Source organism: Aphelocoma coerulescens, chromosome 10, assembly GCF_041296385.1.
Source record: "Aphelocoma coerulescens isolate FSJ_1873_10779 chromosome 10, UR_Acoe_1.0, whole genome shotgun sequence".
NCBI classification, from domain to species: domain Eukaryota; kingdom Metazoa; phylum Chordata; class Aves; order Passeriformes; family Corvidae; genus Aphelocoma; species Aphelocoma coerulescens.
The window spans coordinates 2,316,753-2,323,282 of record NC_091024.1 but is presented as its reverse complement, the minus strand read 5'-3'; positions in this window follow the sequence as shown (position 1 = coordinate 2,323,282).

Genomic DNA, 6,530 nt, shown 5'->3' with positions numbered 1-6,530 from the left:
AATGAGAAAAATTGTCTGGAACAACAAATTCTGCAGCAATTGCTGTTGCCCATTTCTAATCCCTCTGTGGCCCAGAATGCTTTTTACTAGAGCAAGAATGATTTTAATAGTCAAGATTTTTAGGGGTGACAAGTAACTTTCACAAATGAGTTCTGTGTGCCCTCTGACAATTGGACTGCAGCAGAGAATGTGCTGCTTCTCCTGCTTTACAGGAAAAAATAAATAATTTATGTCTGGAAAGATTTAAGGATTTCCTTCCGAATCCCACTTTCCACCAGAGAAAACAGTACAAAATTCCCTGTCTAAATTACTGGTGGCTCTTTCCTTACATAGGTGAGCAGAAAGGGTTTTGTTATCAAGGTAGTGGCTTCCTTGCCGCTGCTTCTCTTCCTTGAAACTTATCATTGATCTACTCTTAAAACTCCAGCTCAGTTTTCTAATATCAGCTGCTTCATTTCAAATTAGGTATTTTTTGCTGGTGCGTTTTTTTTTTAAATTGCTTTAAAGTACTTATAAGCCTGCTGTTCTGACGGGAACGAGCTCTCTGGTACAGCAACATGCTCGCTGCGTGGTTAGGAAAGCTCAGTCATGTGATTTCAGGATTGGAAGGTTTTGCTCTGCTCTGCTTTTGCTCTGTGTTCCAGCTCTAATTCCTTTCTATAGGCACCCCTTCTCCATGCATAGCTGAAGCAAAGCCAGAGCTTTGATTTTACTGAAGGCTTAAGTCCACTTAGTTTGCTGAGAAATCACTGAGTGAGGGTGCTGCGCTCACACCTTCCTTGCCAAGAACACCCCTGGAGAGAGCAACGAACAGAAAAAAAAAACCCCGGTCTCCCAGCATGAGGAACCACGCGCTGCCTGTCTGCATGCTTGACCCAGCACAGAAACACGGGAGGCCAGAGGAGGCTTTGGCCTCAGCACTGCTGGCTGCCAGGTCTGAGCTATTGCACTGTGAGAGAGCATTCTGTGAAGCTGAGGTCGGTCAAATATTAGTGCAGATTTAATCCGTGCTGCTGCATGTTTTGGCTGCTATTAAGGTAAAGGTCTACTCTCTGGTAGTAAAAATAATAGATAAATTTTTCCGAGCTTCTGAAGGAGAGAGGTAGGTGACTATTTGCTAGTCAGATTGCTAACACTAATGCTCCACCAGGACGTGCTGAAAGGCTGCTATGGCTGCCTGAGCACAGCCCTCAGAAAGGGTAAGGGAGCATCAAACTACAGCAGCTGTAGCTCCTTTCCCAGTGATCATAATCCGGTGTGAACCGGCTACAATACATCTGAATGTCCCACACAGCTGAGCGCAGGGAGTTGGTTTGCTGCCCAGCAAAACAAAAGGAGGTTGGGCTGTCTAGAGGTGTGGCTCCAGCTGTGTGCAATTTAGGGGGCAGGTGGGAGAGAAAATGTTAATTGGGATCAGCAGTTGTATCTCCACAAAACAGGTACTCATTGTCTTGTGAGGAGAGTAGCACTTCAGTACAAGATCAAGGAGTTTTTCTACAAGCAGTGAGTTTGCTTAGGATTGTTTGAAGGTTTTTTTCCTTCTACTTTTTTCACAGTTTGAGCAGATAGAACATGGATAGTGAGGAAGAAAAGCAGGTGAGTTTATCAGAACTTAAGGGGAGTGTTAGTCCTTGTTGGTAGGATTCAGTCTTTAGGTAAAAAAGATTTGGGGATGGCATGATGAATTCATGACTAGCTTAACAATAAAAAAATATTACTGTGTGGTGTGGGGGTCCAGTCCTTTTGGGAGAAGGAAAGGCTGGTGTAGATTCTTGTAAAGAATATGTGGTTAACTTAGGTATCGTGATCGTACTTGTGCAAGAATCCTGAGTTTCTCCTTCCTTAATTATAAACACATTTCCAATCTTCTGTATAACTCAAGCTTCAACCTACTGTTTTAATCACAGATCAGTGTCTATACCATCCTTTCCTAGTGGTTTTGGGATTTGTTTGTGGGGTTTTTTTTTTGATAGAGGTCTATATAAAAATCTCCTGGTCTGGGTTTGGATGAGGGTGTTCAGACAGCCCTAGGGCTGATTTGAGGGTAGCTTGGTGTTAGCTGTACCTCAGTGTTATGGCTCCTGCCCCAGGATGTAGAGCCTGTGCATGGCTGTGCTTTTCTTGTGTGACAATCTGTGTATGTACACACCACTTATGCTCCCAGTCACAAGGCCTAATATGCTGGGACACAGAATAATTGAAGATGTTTTCATCCTCAAAAAACATACCCCAAACCCCAATGTTGTTGCGATAATCTGGTGTTATCCCTCTTTGGCAGAAAAGAAGTTCCTGGATGAAAAAGGCACTGACTGCCTGGCCTATCGCTGTGATGGGAGGCTGCACTAGGGCTGTTCAGAAGGTCAGTTCCCACTCCTTCTCTTCTGTTTGTGCAGCTCCTGTGGCTTCTTTGGAGTGCAAAATGGTGGCCTTTAAAAGAGCTGATAGAATAAATTCTCTTACCCTGATGTGCTCAGATACCACCCTAAGGTGATGAGATAAATACTTCACTGTTGCAAAGTTAAAATGAGTCTCTTCAGTGTAACTCCATTATTCTTCATTTAAAAGATAAATATGCCGTCATTGTCAGATCAGATATTCCCCTTTGTCAGCATTTCATGGCTTGCTTCCTGGATCTAGATAGATTGATGATAGCTGTTTAATATTCTTTCTTTCATAACCAGCAATTTGAGAGTTGCCAACTCTCATGATGGCTGCTGTTTTTCTTAAAGCATCAGCTTGATGTACGTTAGCCGCACAAGAATCAGAGCTTGCTTTCTCTTTTGTTCAAATAAATAGTTGTAAAGAAAGCTTGAAAATGGCAATCTGAGCATCTAATGCTGGAGGCAAATAAGCATGTGACAATATTATTTTCAAGCTAATCTCATGACTTGAGGAAGGGGTGATAGGTTCATTCATGGCTTTAGAACAATGTTGAAGGGAAGGATTTGACTTCTTACCCTTAGCTCCAAGAGCCAAATGCTCTTGCTGGGAATATCTCTGAAGATCCCTGGAAGATACAAATCAGCTGCAATCCCTGGTTTCCTGATATCCAGGAAAGCTGCTGAGCTGTGGAATGGTTTGTGGTAGCTGGTGCAGGCTGGTGTGAGTCAGATCTATTCTAGGTCTCTTGGCCTTTGTGTTCTGACCTTGCACGTGTGACGAATAGTTTTTGTTGACTCTAAGCTGTGAAGTTGTGAACAGTGTACGTATTTAAGTGGTCCATAATTAGACTTCAGTGTTAATGTACATGCGAGCTAAATGCAGGAAGCTTCCAGCTTTTCGGAAGTGCTGTCTGCCTTCAGAAGAATTTCAGTCACCAGAAGTGAGCAACATGGTTATTTTGGGCATGTGGTCCATGCAAGCATTCAGATGACATAGTCAAGGGGAGGATGGGGAGCTGTTGAGACTGCTCTTCTGTGGGGATTTCAAGTTATGGAATATTTTTCATGTAAGCTGTGGAGTACAGTCATCACCTGTGACAGTGTGGATCATAGCCAGGTAAAGGTGTATCTTATGGGTACACAACGTCAAAAAAGCTAAAAACTCCTTAGCAGAGCATTTTTGCTTGGTTGTTCTCAAGTGAATTCAAGTTCAAGAAAATGCCTGCTTAAAGGAGAGTGTACTATTTTTAGTTGAAGAAAATCAAATCTGTTCATTTATGTGCCTGGGGATTTCTATTTTCCCAGCAATTCATGTGTACAAAATTGTACCTCCCATCTTGAGACCTCTGTCACTTCATCTGCTGTCTCTGTGGTAAAGTTCTACAGTAGTTCTCATGGTCTTAGCTTGCTCACCAGGTGGTTTGATCACCTCTTCGGGACATGGAAGGAATCTCTCAAACTGAAAATGAATCGTGTCTCAGATTAAATGTTTTTGAATTTTAAGTTAGTAGAGAATTTCTCCAGTACAGTTTGAGTGCTCCTCCATGTTAACTGCTTTCCTTTGATTAGAAGTTCTCATTAAGGCAATTGGAATGTATTGTAAATGTCTATGTTTGTGGTATCATGAAATTGAATGTCTGATGGTGGTTAACTAGATTGATCAAAACAGAAAATCTTGCCACAAAGGCTTGCTATACTCATATATAAATACCTGCATATACCAAGAGAGCAGGGCTATTGCTAGCCAGGAATAATGCTGTAGAGAAGCTTCTTGGTATAGTTCTTGTTTTGTATCTCAGTAGTGCCTTCAGAATATCTTCAGGCTATGAAGCTCAAAAGATTGTACACAGTCTATAAAGACTGCAAATAGAGCCAGCATGCTTCAAGCACCTAAGTCAGGTGTTTGAATGCAGGATGGCCAAAGAATGGAGCACAACGTTGAGGCTTGTGAGGGGTGTCATATGGATAACAGTGATAGTGCACCATGATCACTTCAGGTTGCTCTGTTCCATTCCTCCAGGAATTTATGAATAGACCAAATACACATCCTCTTCTATTTCTACACTTTTATGTCAAGGGGTCAGGTAAATACACCACAAAACATAAATGGGAGTAGATACTGGCAATGAGTGAGTTATGTATTTCTTTGCTAACACCTTGGGTGGGCTTTTTCTTGGTAGATGTTTTTTTTTCCTCCCCCTTCTCAACTATTCAAAGTCTTGTTTCTGTAGACAAAAGAGAAACGGAGCAGAAAACTGCTTCATTGCCTGCAATTTCTAAGCTTGTCTTTTCTGCCAGTTTTGTGCACCCGAAGAGTTCTGGTCTCTCAGTGACTGGTGCTTCCACTTGCTTTCTTTCCTCTTCCTGTTGACACAAACACTTCAACCAATTGGTGTCCTTGTACATACACTGGAGTATAAGCTTGTCTTTTCCACTCTTTGAAGCCTATGTTTGCTATGACTTTTTGTACTTCAGTTCTTGCTCTGGCTGTCTTGAGGCCTGTCTGCAGCTGCTGCCTGCTGTCCTTTCAGTGTACCTCTCCTGAAGCATTTTGGAGAGCAAGATGTGTGTTGAAGGCTGTGTGTCACAGCCTCTGCAGTCTCAGTGCATTTGCTGGGTTTGTTGAAGTTTTGCTGTTGTTCCTTGCATTGCTAATGAAACAATCTAGCTACTCTGGCAACTTTCAGCTGACCTTGAATTTGGAAGTACTTAGGAATTTATATTATACATAAATAAAATGGAAATTATTATTCTTATGATTAAAATATTATTCTTATCGTTATTGCCTGCAAGTTCTGTAATCTCAGTGATGTCTCAGGAGATAAAACAAACTCTTGGTACATAAGTGTCTATATAAACAACATCAAATCTCGTTTTCTCCAGTGCGATTGCTTCTTTTCATGTATTCCTATAACTGAACAAGCATTAGAAAAATAATTATTGTTGACATATTAGAAAAAGGACACATTTAATTCTATCTTATATACTACCAAGTTGTTTCACCAGATAACATCAGCATGTACTAACCTTATTTAAAATGTAATAAATGTTGTTGATTTGAGGGTGTTTCTCTGTTTCAGAAATGGATTGCTACAAGGCAGTGTTTGCAAAATTCTACTTGTGTGTGTTGGGTTATGTTACTGTGTATCAGTCTAGAGGAGACTTCTTTCATTTTAAAGCATCTTCAGTTTTTGGTGCAGTAACTGTGATGCTAAACCTTTGTCACTTTGTGCATATTGTGAGATGTTCCTGTAAATTCTTTCTTCCTCCCTTCACTCCTGTGCAGCCTTAGGGGTGAGGGCAGCTGGGAAAAAAATCAGCTTGGTTGCTTTTTGGCTGTGCTTTTGCTGAGGAGGAGAAAATAAGAGAGGAGAACAGTTTTCTCAGGAGCTGGGGCAGAGGCCTTTGTTGCATCCTGCCTAGACAGTGAAGCATAAGCCTGTTGAGTATTCTGCAGTGAAGGGGGGGTGTGTGGGGCAACAACTGAAGAGAACAACCTTCTGGTAAAACTTAAATGTGCCAGGGCTGTGTGCCAAAAAATGGTCTAGATAGATAGCTCTGTGAACCTGGAGTTTATGAAAACTGGCTGAAATTCAGCTGGAACTTCTTGGTAAATTAGTTCTCCTGGTTTATATTTTGGGTAGAGCTCATGTAAATTGTATCCAGACTAATATACAAGTTCCACGTGTGTGCAGATGCCTGCCTTTCCTCTGGAAATGCTGAAAGCTTTACAGGGGGACAAAGGAACAAAATAAATTCTGTGCTTCTGCAGAGGAGATGACAGAGCTATTACTGCTCAAACTGAGCAGTGCAGGCAACTAAGGGATAAAATTATTGCAGTCTCTGAGAGTGGGTCTCTTTAGAGAGCTTTGGTGCAGCCACCCACTTCCTCATGAGATATCACCAGAAATGCAGTTTGTGTTTTTTCAAAGGACTGAGTGTCTCTAAAGCTGACATAAACTTCTGCTGAGTTACTATTGATTCCTCCACAATGCTAACTTTAATAAGCTCCACTGTAAAATGGAGAATATTTAAATCCTCACACATGTAATAGTAATTCTGTCATTGCTGTATATGCTGGAACATAATGTTTTTAATATTCTAAGGCAGCTTTTAAGTTTCTATCAGACCTTAAGAAAATGAACATAT